This window comes from Giraffa tippelskirchi, chromosome 10 (genome assembly GCF_054371585.1).
Source record: "Giraffa tippelskirchi isolate mGirTip1 chromosome 10, T2T-mGirTip1v1.2.pri, whole genome shotgun sequence".
Taxonomy (NCBI): Eukaryota; Metazoa; Chordata; class Mammalia; order Artiodactyla; family Giraffidae; genus Giraffa; species Giraffa tippelskirchi.
The window spans coordinates 157,538,193-157,552,923 of NC_137284.1; the positions used below are offsets into that span (position 1 = coordinate 157,538,193).

General features: G+C 44.4%; 1 long non-coding RNA gene across 4 annotated transcripts in view; it reads left to right on the forward strand.

The window, feature by feature from the left end:
- Positions 1–14,731, forward strand: part of LOC145523384 (uncharacterized) — a 99,383-nt gene that overhangs the window by 67,915 nt on the left and 16,737 nt on the right. Inside the window, exon 7 of one of the 4 annotated variants that reach the window (XR_014066526.1) lies at positions 12,745–12,832. The exons of the other annotated variants lie outside the window; for them this stretch is intronic. This is a non-coding gene — a long non-coding RNA (uncharacterized LOC145523384). The remainder of the gene's footprint in view (positions 1–12,744; positions 12,833–14,731) is intronic. 4 annotated transcript variants of the gene reach the window in all.

The window sequence follows — 14,731 nt, forward strand, 5'->3', positions numbered from 1 at the left end:
ATCCTCTCCTCCTGAGTCTCCCTCCCACCCTCCCCGCCCCGCCCCTCCACGACCTCTAGATCATCCCAGAGCACCGAGCTGAGTTCCCCGTGCTATACAGCAGCTCCCACTAGCTGTCTGTTTTACGCATGGGAGTGGGTTTAGTCTTATTGAGCACCCACCCCACTTGCCTGGGTCAGCTCAGTCATTGACCAGCAGGGGCATCACTGCAATCAGAAATGGGTCTGAACGCCCACCCTCCACTTGGTAGTTGGATGACTACCAACTTTTTTGGGTGAGAAATGTCACCTTTTAGAACCTGAGTGTCTTCACCTGTGAACTGCTGGGAAGGGGGCAGGACAGCGGCGAGAGGACCCGCCTGTCCTGGGTTATCCCTAGCACCTACTGATCAGGCCTAAGGGTCTCTCCAGGGGGTTTGGCCCCTGAGACACATAGACCAGAGGAAGTGCTCTGAATCCCGTGAAACAGAGTGGTCACCTTGAAAGGGAGCCTTCTTCTAGTCTCAGCCCCCGCCCTACTCCAAGTCCATGTTACATTAGCCCAGGATCATTGATGTAATCCATGAGCAGGGGTCTGGGCTCCTCTGCCCTTTCAGGGGCCCAAATGCCCATGTGTGTGTGTGTGTGTGTGTGTGTGTGTGTGTGTTTAGTCATTCAGTTGTGTCCGACCGACTCTTTGTGACCCCATGGACTATAGCCCACAAGGCTCCTCTGTCCATGGAATTCTCCAGGCAAGACTACTAGAGTGGGTTTCCATGCCCTTCTCCAGGGGATCTTCCTGATCCAGGGATTGAACCCGGGTCTACTGCATTGCAGGCAGATTCTTTATCCCTGTGCCACCAGCGAAGCAGATGCCCATAGTCTGCCCCACACGACTCCATCCTACTCTCTACCAAGATCTCTTCATGATCCAGGAACTGTTTTTCAACTGTATTTCTGAAAAAACCTTTTGACTCTCTGAGAAATGATTCCCAGCCCTTTCTTGATGAGCTGTGTGTGCTTTATTTGAGAGGCTTTCTGCCCAGCACCCAGACCCATTCTGCAGATGAGCTATCCCCATGAGCGTTGTGCTGGTTTAGGGTAGCTTGTGGACTCACTGACTTTAAGGAGGTGGGATTTCTTGAGGAGGTGCATTGCATGATTGGGGCAGTGACTACTGGCCTGCTATAGTTGGAAGAGCGATGGATTCATATTTTTTGTTTTCTGGCTGCAGAATTGACCGTTCTAAGAGGTCATGGGTAAATGTTTCTTTTGCAAAAATCAAGGTATATCCCACATTTGTTAGGACCCAATGCCCAGCATGTGAAAACTAGATCATAGTCACTTTCTACTTCATACATATTCAATTTTTTTTTTTTAATTTAGGTAAGGGTACACTACTTATGGCTTCCCTGGTGGCTCAGCAGTAAAGAATCCTCCTGCAATGCAGGAACTGCAGGAGACACGGGTTTGATCCCTGAGTCAGGAAGATCCCCTGGAGGGGGGCATGGCAACCCACTCCAGTATTCTTGTCTGGAGAATCCCCGTGGACAGAGGAGCCTGGTGGCCTACAGTCCATAGGGCTGCAGAATCAGACATGACTGAAATGACTTTGTATGTCTGGACACTACTTTAAAAAATTATTTATTGATTTATTTGTGGCTGTGCTGGGTCTTTGTTGCTGCGAAGACTTTCTCTAGTTGCAACCAGCAGGGGCTACTCTCTAGTTACAGTGCCCGAGCTTCTCTCTGCAGTGGCTTCTCTCGTTGCAGACCGTGGCCTCTAGGCATGCAAGCTTCAGTAGCTGTGGCTCACAGGCTTAGTTGCCCAGCGGCATGTGGGATCTTCCTGGACCACGGATCAAACCCATGTTCCTTGCATTGCTGCAGTCCACGGGGTTGCAGACACGACAGAGCGACTAACTGAACTGAACTGAACTTGCATTTCAAGGTGGATTCTTAACCACTGGACCACCAGGGAAGCCAAAGGGTGTATTTCTTTTTTAATAAAAAAAAGTGATAACGTGACATCCCCCATCTCCCATGCTAATCGCTGTAAACAGTTTTCGTGTGCCAGAAAAAGTGTGAAAAGGAAGATGCACACCAAAACTGAGATCATCATTTTAGAATTTGTTTTTGAAATTTGCTTTTTATCCCCCCTCTCCAGGCTATATCCTAAATAAGTGAACCTGATGCATTTCATGTGATTTCTTAGATTGTCCTTTCTGCTTCCTGGAAACACAGCTACTTCTTCCTGACCCAGGGATCAAACCCATGTCTCCTGCATTGGCCGGTGCGCTCTTTACCACTGAGCCACCTGGGAAGCCCTCATAGCAACTTGTTGTTGCTATTCAGTCACTCAGTCATGTCCGACTCTTTGTGACCCCATGGACTGCAGCACGCCAGACTTCCATGTCCATCACCAACTCCCAGAGCCTACTCAAACTCAGGTCCATCGAGTTGATGATGCCATCCAACCATCTCATCCTCTGTTGTCCCCTTCTCCTCCTGCCTTCAATCTTTCCCAGCATCAGGGTCTTTTCCAATGAGTCAGCTCTTCACATCAGGTGGCCGAAGTATTGGAGCTTCAGCTTCAGCATCAGTCCTTCCAGTGAACATTCAGGACTGATCTCCTTTAGGATGGACTGGTTGGATCTCCTTGCAGTCCAAGGGACTCTCAAGAGTCTTCTCCAGCACCACAGTTCAAAAGCATCAATTCTTTGGCATTCAGTCTTCTTTATGGTCCAACTCTCACATCCATACCTGACCTCTGGAAAAACCATAGCTTTGACTAGGAGTACCTTTGTAGGCAGAGTGATGTCTCTGCTTTTCAATATGCTAAGTTTGTTATAGCTGTCCCTCCAAGGGGCAAGAGCCAGCATTTCTGGCTCCTCCTGTCTCCTCTGTATCTCAGGTGGCCCAGAGCAGCCAGATTAGGTGACAAGTGTGTGCAGAAGAGTTAATTCTCCACTAGATGGACGTTGACCGATTGCAAACAGAAGACAAGAGTAGGCCGGGGGATGAGATGGATTCGTCTTCCTTCCTCTCCTGCTCTGAGGTGTGCTGTCTCCGCCGGTCCCAGAAAGGTGGCATCGCAGCTGTAACCTGTGTCACGCTTTCAGGACGCCTTAGGAAACTGCGGGCCGAGTAAGCGCTCACCGTGCGTCGCTCCACGTGGCCACAGGGTGGCAGTATTGCACACAGCGCCGCTTGGTGATGCTTTGACGGGTGGGTTGGTTTTGTAGGATTTCACGTTCCAGGTGCAGCTTGGAGGGGAGATTTGGGGTGACGGTGTTCCTTCAGGCGTGAATCAAGCCATCTTTGGTAAAAGCAGAGCTGCGTGGGCACACAGCTCCTACCTGGGAGGATCAGGCAGGAGACATCAGCTCTTGTCAGGGGTCCTCACTTCGGTTTGTTTGTGGCTTTAAGACACGTTCGGTTCATACCTCACCTCCGAAAGAGACAGCATTGAGACTCCCTGTGGGTGCCCAGTGGGCAGTGGAATTCTGATTCCTGTGTGGCTCCTGGTCTCCACCCATCGCGTATAAAAGGACTAACATTTTACTGTGGCGCTGTTTAAAATTTTTGAAAACAAAAAGTGCAACACAATATCTTCTTTACCTTGTTTAAGGTAAAGTTTTTTTTTAAACAAAATCCAGAAATGCTTGCCATGAATCAAAGGAATGATACATTTACTTATTTAGTTTGTTTATTTATTAAGTTTATTTAATTATTTAATAATTTTACTTATTACTAACATTAATAATTTCTATTTATTTAAAAGCATTACAAAAATGAAAAAACCCCACACAAACTGAGAAGATATTTGGAACACACATAGTGAATTGATTATTATCAGATATAATTATCAATATCACATGATAATATATTATCAGAATATATTAAAACATTTCATAAAACATTTATATATTATCATAAGAATACATAAACACATTTATACAACAAAAAGCAATAGATAAAACTCAGGCAAAAAACATGGATGGACATTTTACTCTAAGGGGAAAAGGACTGGCCTATAAAAATAGAAGACATATTCCATTTCATTATTGATCAGATCGCCAAAGTGAAGGAAGTTGATACTATTAAATGGTTGAAAGGATTTGAGCCAAGAACTTGTACTCATTGCTGGTGGGAACATTATCTAGGACAATTGCTTTAAAAATATTCATGTTTTCTTGTAAGTTGAACATTTGCAGACCTTGTGATCAGAAGCTATCTTATCCCTAGGTACATAATCAAGAAAATTTCTTTGACATACACACTGGAAGACGTGTACAGTAATGTTTATAGCAGCATGATTCATAATGTGGAAAAACTGGAAGCCAATCAAATTCCCATTGACAAAGGAATAGACTATAGGCTGAACTTAAGAGAGAAAATTCATACCTCAAAGGATGGTTTCGTGAATGAAGGTCACATCTGTATGTGAGGTATGAGTTCAGTTTGCTGTGTGTTGAGGGGATACACAGGCTGTCAGCTACCTGTTCCCCCAAAACACGATCTGTAAAGTGTGTTGAGCCAGAAGAGCTCAGTGTATTAGATACGGGACGAAACACCCTCCACAGTCTTGGCGTCGTCTCACAAGGAGAAAGTCAAGGGAAGACAGTCACGGGGTTTCAGTGCCCCGGCTCCATGGCTTCCAGGGGGGTCGGTGTGATGGCTCATCGTACGTGTCACCGTGACTGACCATCGGGCACCCAGACCAAACGTCACGTCTGGCTTTGTCTGTGAGAGTCTCTCTGGATGGGATTAGCATTTGAATCAGTGGACTCAGTACAGTAGATGGCCCTCCCCTGTGTGGGTGGTCCTCTCCTGGTTCATTGAGGGCCTGAAGTGAACAAAAGTGAACAAAGGAAGCATTTGCCCCCCTTTGCCACCTCACTGGTGAGAGGGAGTGTTTCATTGTCTCCAGTCCTCAGTTCAGTTCAGCTCAGTCGCTCAGTCGTGTCTGACTCTTTGTGACCCCATGATCTGCAGCATGTCAGGCCTCCCTGTCCATCACCAACTCCCAGAGCCTACTCAAACTCACGTCCATCGAGTTGATGATGCCATCCAACCATCTCATCCTCTGTCGTCCCCTTCTCCTCCTGCCCTCAATCTTTCCCAGCTTCAGGGTCTTTTCAAATGAGTCAGCTCTTCGCATCAGGTGGCCAAAGGATTGGAGATTCAGCTTCAGCATCAATCCTTCCAATGAACATTCAGGACTGATTTCCTTTAGGATGGACTGGTTGGATCTCCTTGCAGTCCAAGGGACTCTCAACAGTCTTCTCCAACACCACAGTTCAAAAGCATCAATTCTTCAGCACTCAGCTTTCTTTATAGTCCAACTCTCACATCCATACATGCATACTGGAAAAACCATAGCTTTGACTAGACAGACCTTTGTAGGCAAAGTAATGTCTCTGCTTTTTAATATGCTGTCTAGGTGGGTCATAGCTTTTCTCCCAAGGAGCGAGAGTCTTTTAATTTCATGGCTGCAGTCACCATCTTCAGTGATTTTGGAGCCCCCCAAAATAAAGCCTGTCACTGTTTCCATTGTTTCCCCATATATTTGCCATGAAGTGATGCCCTGATCTTAGTTTTCTGAATGCTGAGTTTTAAGCCACCTTTTTCACTCTCCTCTTTCACTTTCCTCCAGTCCTCATATTGGAATTTGTTGGGTTGGCCAAAAAGTTCATTTGGATTTTTCCACAGTGTCTTTCAAAAAACCTGAAATGAGTTTTCTTTTAGCCAATCCAATACACCATCAGCTCCTCTGGTTCTCAGGTCTTTGGACTCAGACTGAATTATCCCCTCCATTTTCCTGAGGCTCCAGCTTGAGGACATCAGATGAAGGGACTTCTCAGCTTCCATAATCATGTGAACAAATTTCTTATAGCAAATCTATGTTATTAAGAACATATTTCATATAATATGAAATCTATGTATCTATCTATCTGTCTATCTATCTATCATCTATCTATCTGTCTATCATCCATTTCTTACTGGTTCTCCTTCTCTGGAGAACCCTGACTAATATAGTCTACTAGACTTCCCTGGTGGCTCAGTGGTAAAGAATCTGCTTGCAGTGCAGGAGACACGGTTTTGATCCCTGGGTTGGGAAGATCCCCTGGAGTAGGAAATGGCTACCCACTCCAGTATTCTTGCCTGGAGAATTCCATGGACAGAGGAGTCTGGGGGGCTACAGTCCATGGGGTTGCAAAGAGTCAGACATGATGGAGCTACTAACGCACGCACATACAGGATATTGATTGGTAATGGGGAAATTTTATATTGTAATAGCTTTAGATTGGTGAGCATGAAGAGGTGAAGATTTTGGACAGTATTAATGAACAAGATGTAAATCTTGAGAAGTCAGATTTTTTCATTGGTTTACAGAGAAATATTTCTGTCCTTGAAGCAAGTATCTGAGACGATTTTTGCCAGACTTGACTATGATGTTGAGCAAGCAACTAGAAAGCATTTTTGTCCCAGAATTTTTCTCAGGATTGTTTGGCCTAGCAATAAAATGTTGGTTTCAGTTCTTCCCCCTTCCCTTCTGGCGATTCTTCAGCCCCGTGAGAGGATAGACTGTTATTATCTGGGAACGTGACCAAGCCTGGTCAGTACCACTGTCTGCTATGTCATGGTCACAGGTAGGGTTTATGACATGAGTTGTTCTAACTTAAAAAAAAATTATTTTATGTGAATCATTTCTAAAGTGTTTACTGAATTTTGTTAGAATATTGCTTCTGTTTTATGTTTCAGTTTTTTGGCCACGTGGCGAGGTATGTGGGATCTTAGCTCCTTGACCAGGGATCAAACCTGCAACCCCTTGCATTAGAAGGTGAAGTCTTAACCACTGGACCATCAGGGAGGTCCCTGTTCCAATATTTATAAGTGTCAGAGTTCCTTGTGCTTTTTGTTAGAAGACACATGTTGGATCCTTTGATTGGACAGTGGCTGTATAGCAGCAATAATAACCACACACTTGATATCATGACCCAAACCAACCCTGTGAGAAGGGTCATGCTCAGAGCTTGTAGCCCACATCTAAACAAAATACCCCAGTGAACCCCCCAAAGAGATCTCATCCCCTAACTGAAGAGCTCCATGAGGGTATTAGCTGATTTCCCGATGCTGCTCTTTTCCAGACCTTTGTTCCATTTGAAAAATCCAAGCTATCTGCAGACACATGATCACATTCTCCCCATATGGTAGAATGCATCCCGTCTCGATCAGCCAGCCCGTATCTAAACGCTATGTGTTTATTTTCACGGAAGTCCTCTTGAGAGGCTTATCCTGAAGGCAGGAAGCAGAGTACAGAGACCTTCGTGTAGTTTACAGGTCAGAGTCAACAGGCTTTTGCGATGCAAATCCAAAACCATTTATTAGGAACAATATGATGATATGTTTCAATCAAAACATACCTGATGCTATGGTACTATTTACAGGATGGCCAAGTTTTAAAGCCACCCATCAAATGTGGTTCTTGCCAGGTGAAGTATTTTGGGACTGCTGCTACTGCTAAATCGCTTCGGTCGTGTCCGACTCTGTGCGACCCCATAGACGGCAGCCCACCAGGCTCCACCGTCCCTGGGATTCTCCAGGCAAGAACACTGGAGTGGGGTGCCATTGCCTTCTCCACTTTTGGGACTAGAGGTCATCAGATAGATGTGAAGCAAAAGAACTTGGGGTGTAGCCTGAGAAATGCCCCTTACCTAAGATCTGTGGAAGTGAGCCAGCCTCTAAGTAGACAGCAAACTGTTCCTGTCTTCCTTTACAGACTGTCTTTTTGTTAAAGTTCAATCACAAAGGCGTAGCCTATAAAAGGCACTTAAATGCTGACAGAGGTCATCAGATAGATGTGAAGCAAAAGAACTTGGGGTGTAGCCTGAGCAATGCCCCTTACCTAAGATCTGTGGAAGTGAGCCAGCCTCTAAGTAGACAGCAAACTGTTCCTGTCTTCCTTTACAGACTGTCTTTTTGTTAAAGTTCAATCACAAAGGCGTAGCCTATAAAAGGCACTTAAATGCTGACAGAGAGCTATTTTCCTATGGACCGTATGGTACAGGATTTCAGATGTTCGGCTGCCCATCCTGTTGTTTCGCTGCCAATCTCAGGAGTGCTTAGTGTTTGCATCCAGTTACCGAGGAGCTCGACTGACACTAAAAGAAAGTGGTAGCAAAGGAAGCTGGTGACACAGAGAGAAAAGTGAGCATAAACCAAGTGGTTCGTTTGATTATATATTTTGGCTAAATTATTGATACATTCTATTTCCAAATTGGGTTTGTACCAAGGAGAAGCAAAGGATGCAAAATTATGTATTAATGATAAGGATCTTACAAGTACCATAGTTAACAGACAAAAAGCATCTCCTAATGGTCCATAATCTTACAGTAAACTCAGAGAAAAGAAAAACAAAAGCATTACATTAAAGTATGAGAATGCATGGTTCAAATTATCTGCATCTCATTCAATGGATCTTGGTTGAATCTGTTTACTTTGTGCCAATGTCCACTTGATGTGGAAGTTTTTGATGGAAGCTGTTTTCTTCTGATGAACATCTGCTTTTAGAAAATTCTGACCAATTTCCAGCTTGAGGTTTCCATACAGGACAGATTTTCAGTTACTATAAACTGTCTTGTCTGTTTGTTGGGGAGTGGGGTTGGTGAAGGGCAAGTGTGTATTCAAGGATTGAACCCTCGAGATTTTTTTCTGCTGTGCTACATAACAGGGTAAGATTGTATCTCTCAGGCTTTGAGGACCATCTTTCTCAGATGCGTCTTTTTCCAGGTTTGAGATTATGCAGGACTTGCTTAGGAGAACGGTGAGCGAAGGGTTCTCATGCCTGTGGATGATAAGACTGGATTTATTATGTGAGTCCTTTGTGTTCTTACCAGAGATCACAATCTAGAACCAGAAATAAAACTACAGTTGACCTTTGAACGGGGAGGGAGGTTAATCCAAGTATAATTTAGAGCTGCCCCTCTGTATCCACAGTTCCTGCATTTGTGGATTCAACCAACCATGGACCGTGTAACATTGTAGTATTTACTATTGAAAAATGCTCACCTATCAGTGGACCCATGTTGTTCAAACTCGTATTGTTCAAGAATCAACTCTACTACAGTCCTGGGCTAACCCACGGCTGACTCATAGTAATCAGTGACAGAGGGGAATTTAGGAATTTGGTATACATGTAGAAATGAAAACGTAGTCTTAAATAACCAATGGGTTGAAGAAGACATGCTAAGGAAATTAGAAAATACTTTGAGATGAATGAAAGCAAGGCACAGCATATTCAAACAAGGTACTGAAGCAGCCCTTAGAAATTTACAGTTGTAAATTCCCATGTTGGAAAAGAAAGATCTTGTGTTTTAGCCTAACTTTCCAACTGAAGACACTTACAGAGGAAGAGCAGACTAGGTCCAAATAAGCAGGAGGAAAAAGATGATAACAATTAGAGTGGAGAATAATAAAATGAACCAGAGAAAACCAGAAAACCAACAAAAGCAAAGTTGGTCTTTTGAAAAGATCAACAAAATCGACAAATCTTGAGTTAGATTAACTGAGGGAAAAAAAGAGATGATTCAAACTAGTAAAACCAGGAATGAAGAGGGGGCATTGCTACTGGCCTTGTAGAAAGAAGAAGAATAACAGGGGAATAAATTGTATGCCAGTGTTAGATAACTTAGATGAAATAGAAAAATTTCTAGAAAGACACAAATCGCCAAAACTGACTCAGAAGAATTAAAAAAAAATCTGAAAAGTCCTATAGCAAATAAAAAGATTAAATTAGCAATTTAAAGCTTCCCACCCCCAAAAGTACAGTACCCAAATTCTATAAAACATTATGAAATTAATGCCAGTTCTTCACACTCTTCCAAAAAAATAGAAGAGGCCAAAACACTCCCCACTAATTTCGTGTGGTCAGGATTACCCAATATGAAAATCAGACCTTACAAAAAAAGAAAACTATAGACCAATACCTCTAATGACTATAGACTGCTATAAATGACCCTGGTCATCTATAAAAGCTTTTCAATAACACTGTACCAGGCTTGGAGCCAATAGCAAACAAAGACTTACCAGCTTGAGGCCCATTCTCTGGCCTGTAAATTTCATCTTATAGATTTCAAATAGAAAGTGACAAGAACAGACGGAAAACAGAGATAAGAACAGGAAAAAACAAGACATGATTCTGCCAAAGACAACAATGTACAAATTGGACCAGATAATCAAAGTATTCCTCCAGAGGGTTGCTCGTGCCTGGGGGACAAAGGAAGCTTGGCATGTGGGAGCTTGACAGAGAGATGTCACAGCTTAGACCGTGTGTGTGGCTTTGGGGCCTCAGAGGGGTGTGCTGCTCTGAGTGGGGGTTGTGAAGTCAGGGCAGTGAGATGGTCTCAGTTGGATTTTAGCAAAATCTCCAAGATTATCAGCTGTCAATTTCCTAAAGAGGCCACCATGAAAGTGAAAGTGAAAGTCGCTCCGTCGTGTCTGACTCTGTGCAACCCCATGGACTGACCATACAGTTCATGGAATTCTCCAGGCCAGAATACTGGAGTGGGTAGACTTTCTTCTCCAGGGGATCTTCCCAACTCAGGGATTGAACCCAGGTCGCCTGCATTGCAGGCAGGTTCTTTACCAGCTGAGCCACAAGGGAAGCCCAAGAATACTGGAGGAGGTAGTCTATCCCTTCTCCAGTGGATCTTCCTGACCCAGGAATCGAACTGGGATCTTCTGCATTGCAGGCGGATTCTTTACTAACTGAGCTATCAAATGTATCAAACTAGCAAAACAAAACTGCAGTTAGGAAGAACACTACCTTGACAGACAGAGTCTGGTAGTGTCTGAGAAGAGGGAAGCTGGGGGTCTGTTTGTGGGCTTGGGATCTGGGCTAAGTGATTTAAGAGGGTTCTTGCAAGAAGGGCACCTGATATTAGACAGAGTCTATGGGCTTCCCTGGTGGTTAAAATGTCTACCTGCAATGTGGGAGACCAGGGTTCGATCCCTGGGTCGGGAAGATCCCCTGGAGAAGGAAATGGCAACCCACTCCAGTATTCTTGCCTGGAGAATCCCATGGAGGGAGGAGCCTGGTAGGCTACAGTCCATGGGGTCCCAAAGAGTTGGACACGACTGAGCTACTTCACTTTCACTTTCATGATCGCTTCAGGTGGGCCCAGTAGGGTGAAATTCTTGTCGTGAATATTGATGAGCCAGCTGTTAGTTTTAACAAGGAGGCTATCTAGTTGGTTCGGTGTCTTCGCTATTTTTCCAGAAAATACTTGCTTCTGGAAAATAAGTGATTTTTGCCTCATCCAAGAGTTGCTTAAGACAGAATAGGAAAATATATCTTTTCCTGGAAGCATGTCTATCGCCATGATTCTCTGAGAATGATGACTGTGCTTGACAAATCAAAGCAGGAGAAGATGAACTTCTACATTATGGAAATAAGCAAAGGACACCCAGATGAGAATGAATGGAGGCTATTTATTCAGAGTTTGCAGGAGCAGCAGAGCCAGCTGCTGTCACCTGTTTGCCTGAGACACAAAGGAAGTTGTCTAAGATTTATTTCATTCCTTGTTTCGTTTCGGCTGCCCTGACTGCATCTTCTGGCTGCATGTGGGCTCTCATGGTGGTGGCTTCTCGTTTCGCAGAGCAGGAACTCGAGGGGCACTGGCTCAGCAGATGGGGTGCAGGGGCTCAGTTGCCCTGTGGCATATGGGCACTTCCCAGACCAGGTGTCCCCTGCCCTGGCAGGCAGATTCTTAACCACCGGACCACCAGGGAAGCCCTCAGAGGAAGGTTTATAGTAAAAAAAGGGAAGGCTTCAGGTATGCTCCGATTGGAGGTTGTCAGCCCAGGAAAGCTGGAAGTTGACAAACTAGAAAGACATGGCATTTTATATCATTGATTTGGGGGCATACTTGGCTTTCTCTTGTTGGCGCAGGGCTGGAAGTGGGGCAGAAAGCATGAAGACCGTGGTCTCCCACCGACCCTGACCGTCTGGCCTGATGGCTGCAGACGCTGTGGTTTGGCTTTCCAGGCTGGTTGACCCACAGAAGCTGTGGGTCAGAGTTCTGTGGTCATGGTGGTCTGGTCACTATCCGTTTGTGTATTCAGTCATGACAAGGGCAGGAGAGTGTGTTGGCTTCAGTCTCAATTGCAAATGACCCCAAAAGGTAGAGCTGTGATGAAAGCCTTGCTTTTAAATTGTCAAGCTAGAGATGTCCAAGACGCTGGAATTTCTGAGCATGAGTAGTGTTTACAAGTCAAACTAAGATGAACTTCTGAGTCAGGATTCTTGAAAAGCTTGGGGAATTTTTCATATAAATGGGAGCAGTGAGTATGGAAGTTTATTGTATATCACTGGTGGACCACATTATTTTTAAATGAGGTTAGGTTAGCCATCGGCAAGCAAAGAGATCTTCAAACTCTCCTCGGAGTGTGAGATGGAAGTTTCCAATTGAGAGGAACTTACAAAGCCCAGGTTTGCTAAGCAACTGTGGCCAGGTGTCTCCTGATGCCCCAGTGAGTCAAGGCGGTGATTTTCCATGACCGAGACTTCCGTGTTCTTACACAATTTCTCCTCTTCCTTTTAGTCTTCCTAAATTAATACACAATCAGGCGCCCTGTTTCTGTTTTCAGAAGTTTCAGTGAGCCTGTCCTGTTACTCAGTCTAAAATATTATAAAATGTCAGGTTATTTTTCTGGAATACAGAAATTTAAGGAACAGGTTAAACTTCTTCATTTGTTTTTAGATTGTGTGTGGGTGTTCAGTCATGTCTGACTCTTTGTGACCCTATGGACTTTCGCCCACCAGACTCCTTTGCCCAAGGGATTCACCAGGTAAGAATACTGGAGTGGGTTGCCATGCTCTCCTCCAGGTGATTTTCCTGATTCAGGGATTGAATCCTTGTCTCTTACATCTGTACATTGGCAGGCAGATTCTTGACCAATCACGCCACCTGAGAAGCCCTTTAGTTTTATATTACTGACCTTAAATTCAAGCAGACTCGATATTTTGAAATAACCTTTAACGGGAAAGAATCTGAAAATGAACATATGTATACGTGTGTGTGTATATATATGCATCTGAATCATTGTAGAGGTAGATAGTATGTGCAGATGGCAACCGCCTATTTGCAGCTGAGAGGACACACATTTCTGGAATGAGGTGTACCCTGATAACAATAGCATGAAATGAAGTGATGTGAAAGTAAGTCTCCCAGTCGTGTCTGACTCTTTGCGACCCCACGGACTATACAGTCTGTGGAATTCTCTAGGCCAAAATACTGGAGTGGGTAGCCTTTCCCTTCTCCAGCAGATCTTGCCAACCCAGGGATCGAACCTAGGTCTCCCACACTGCAGGCGGATTCTTTACCAGCTGAGCCACAACAATAGCATACATTTTTACAATTCAGGTATATTGAGGTACAATTTCTTTACAGTAAAATTCATTGTTTTAAAGGTGCACAGCTCTATGACTTTTGAAAGATGTACAGTTTGGAATCACCAATGTAATCAAGTTGTAAAATATTTTCATCACCCCAGCCTTGAGGGTATTATGCTAATGAGACAAGTCAGACAGAGAAAAGCAAATACTGCATGATAGAGAAGACTCTTGAGAGTCCCTCGGACTGCAAGGAGATCCAACCAGTCCATCCTAAAGGAGATCAGTCCTGGGTGTTCATTGGAAGGACTGATGTTGAAGCTGAAACTCCAATACTTTGGCCAGCTCATGCAAAGAGTTGACTCATTGGAAAAGACCCTAATGTTGGGTAGGATTGGGGGCAGGAGGAGAAGGGGATGACAGAGGATGAGATGGTTGGATGGCATCACTGACTCGATGGACATGGGTTTGGGTAAACTCCGAGAGTTGGTGATGGACAGGGAGGCCTGGCATGCTGCTATTTATGGGGTCGCAAAGAGTCGGACACAACTGAGTGACTGAACTGAATATCTTGTACATGGAATATCCAAAAAAAGCTGAGCTCAGAAACAGAGTGATGACGACCAGGGGCTGGAAGGTGGGGAAATAGGCTGATATTGTTCAAAGGGTACAAACCTCCAACAGTAAGTGAGGCAGGGTCTAATGTACAGTGTGGTGATGACAACTAATAATACCGTATCATAGACTTGAAAGTTGTTGATGTGGATGGACCTAGAGTCTGTCATACAGAGCGAAGTAAGTCAGAGAAAAACAAATATATTAATGCATATATATGGAATCTAGAAAAATGGTCCTGATGAACCTGATTGCAGGGAAGGAATAGAGATGCAGGTGTAAAGAAGGGACCTGTGGACACAGAGGGGTAAGGAGAGGGTGGGACGGATTGAGAGAGTGGCACTGTCGTATATACACCACCAGGGTGAACTAGACAGCTGTGGGAAGCTGCCGAACAGCACAGGGCGCTCAGCTCAGTGCTCTGTGATGACCTTGGGGGTGGGGCTGGGGGGCTGGGTGGGCGGGAGGCTTAAGACGGAAGGGATGTGTGTCTATATATAGTGGATTCACTTTGTTGTGAGGCAAAAACTAACACAACATTGTAAAACAATTATACTCCAATAATTAAATGCAAAGAAAGTTGCCAAGACAGGAGATGGTAAATGTCTTCACCCCAAAAAAGAAATGGTAATTATGTGACGTGATGCAGGTGTTAGCTAATCCTGCTGGTCATCAATTTGTAATAAATAAATGTATCAATCATCACATCAGTACACCTTAAACTTACACAGTGCTGTTTA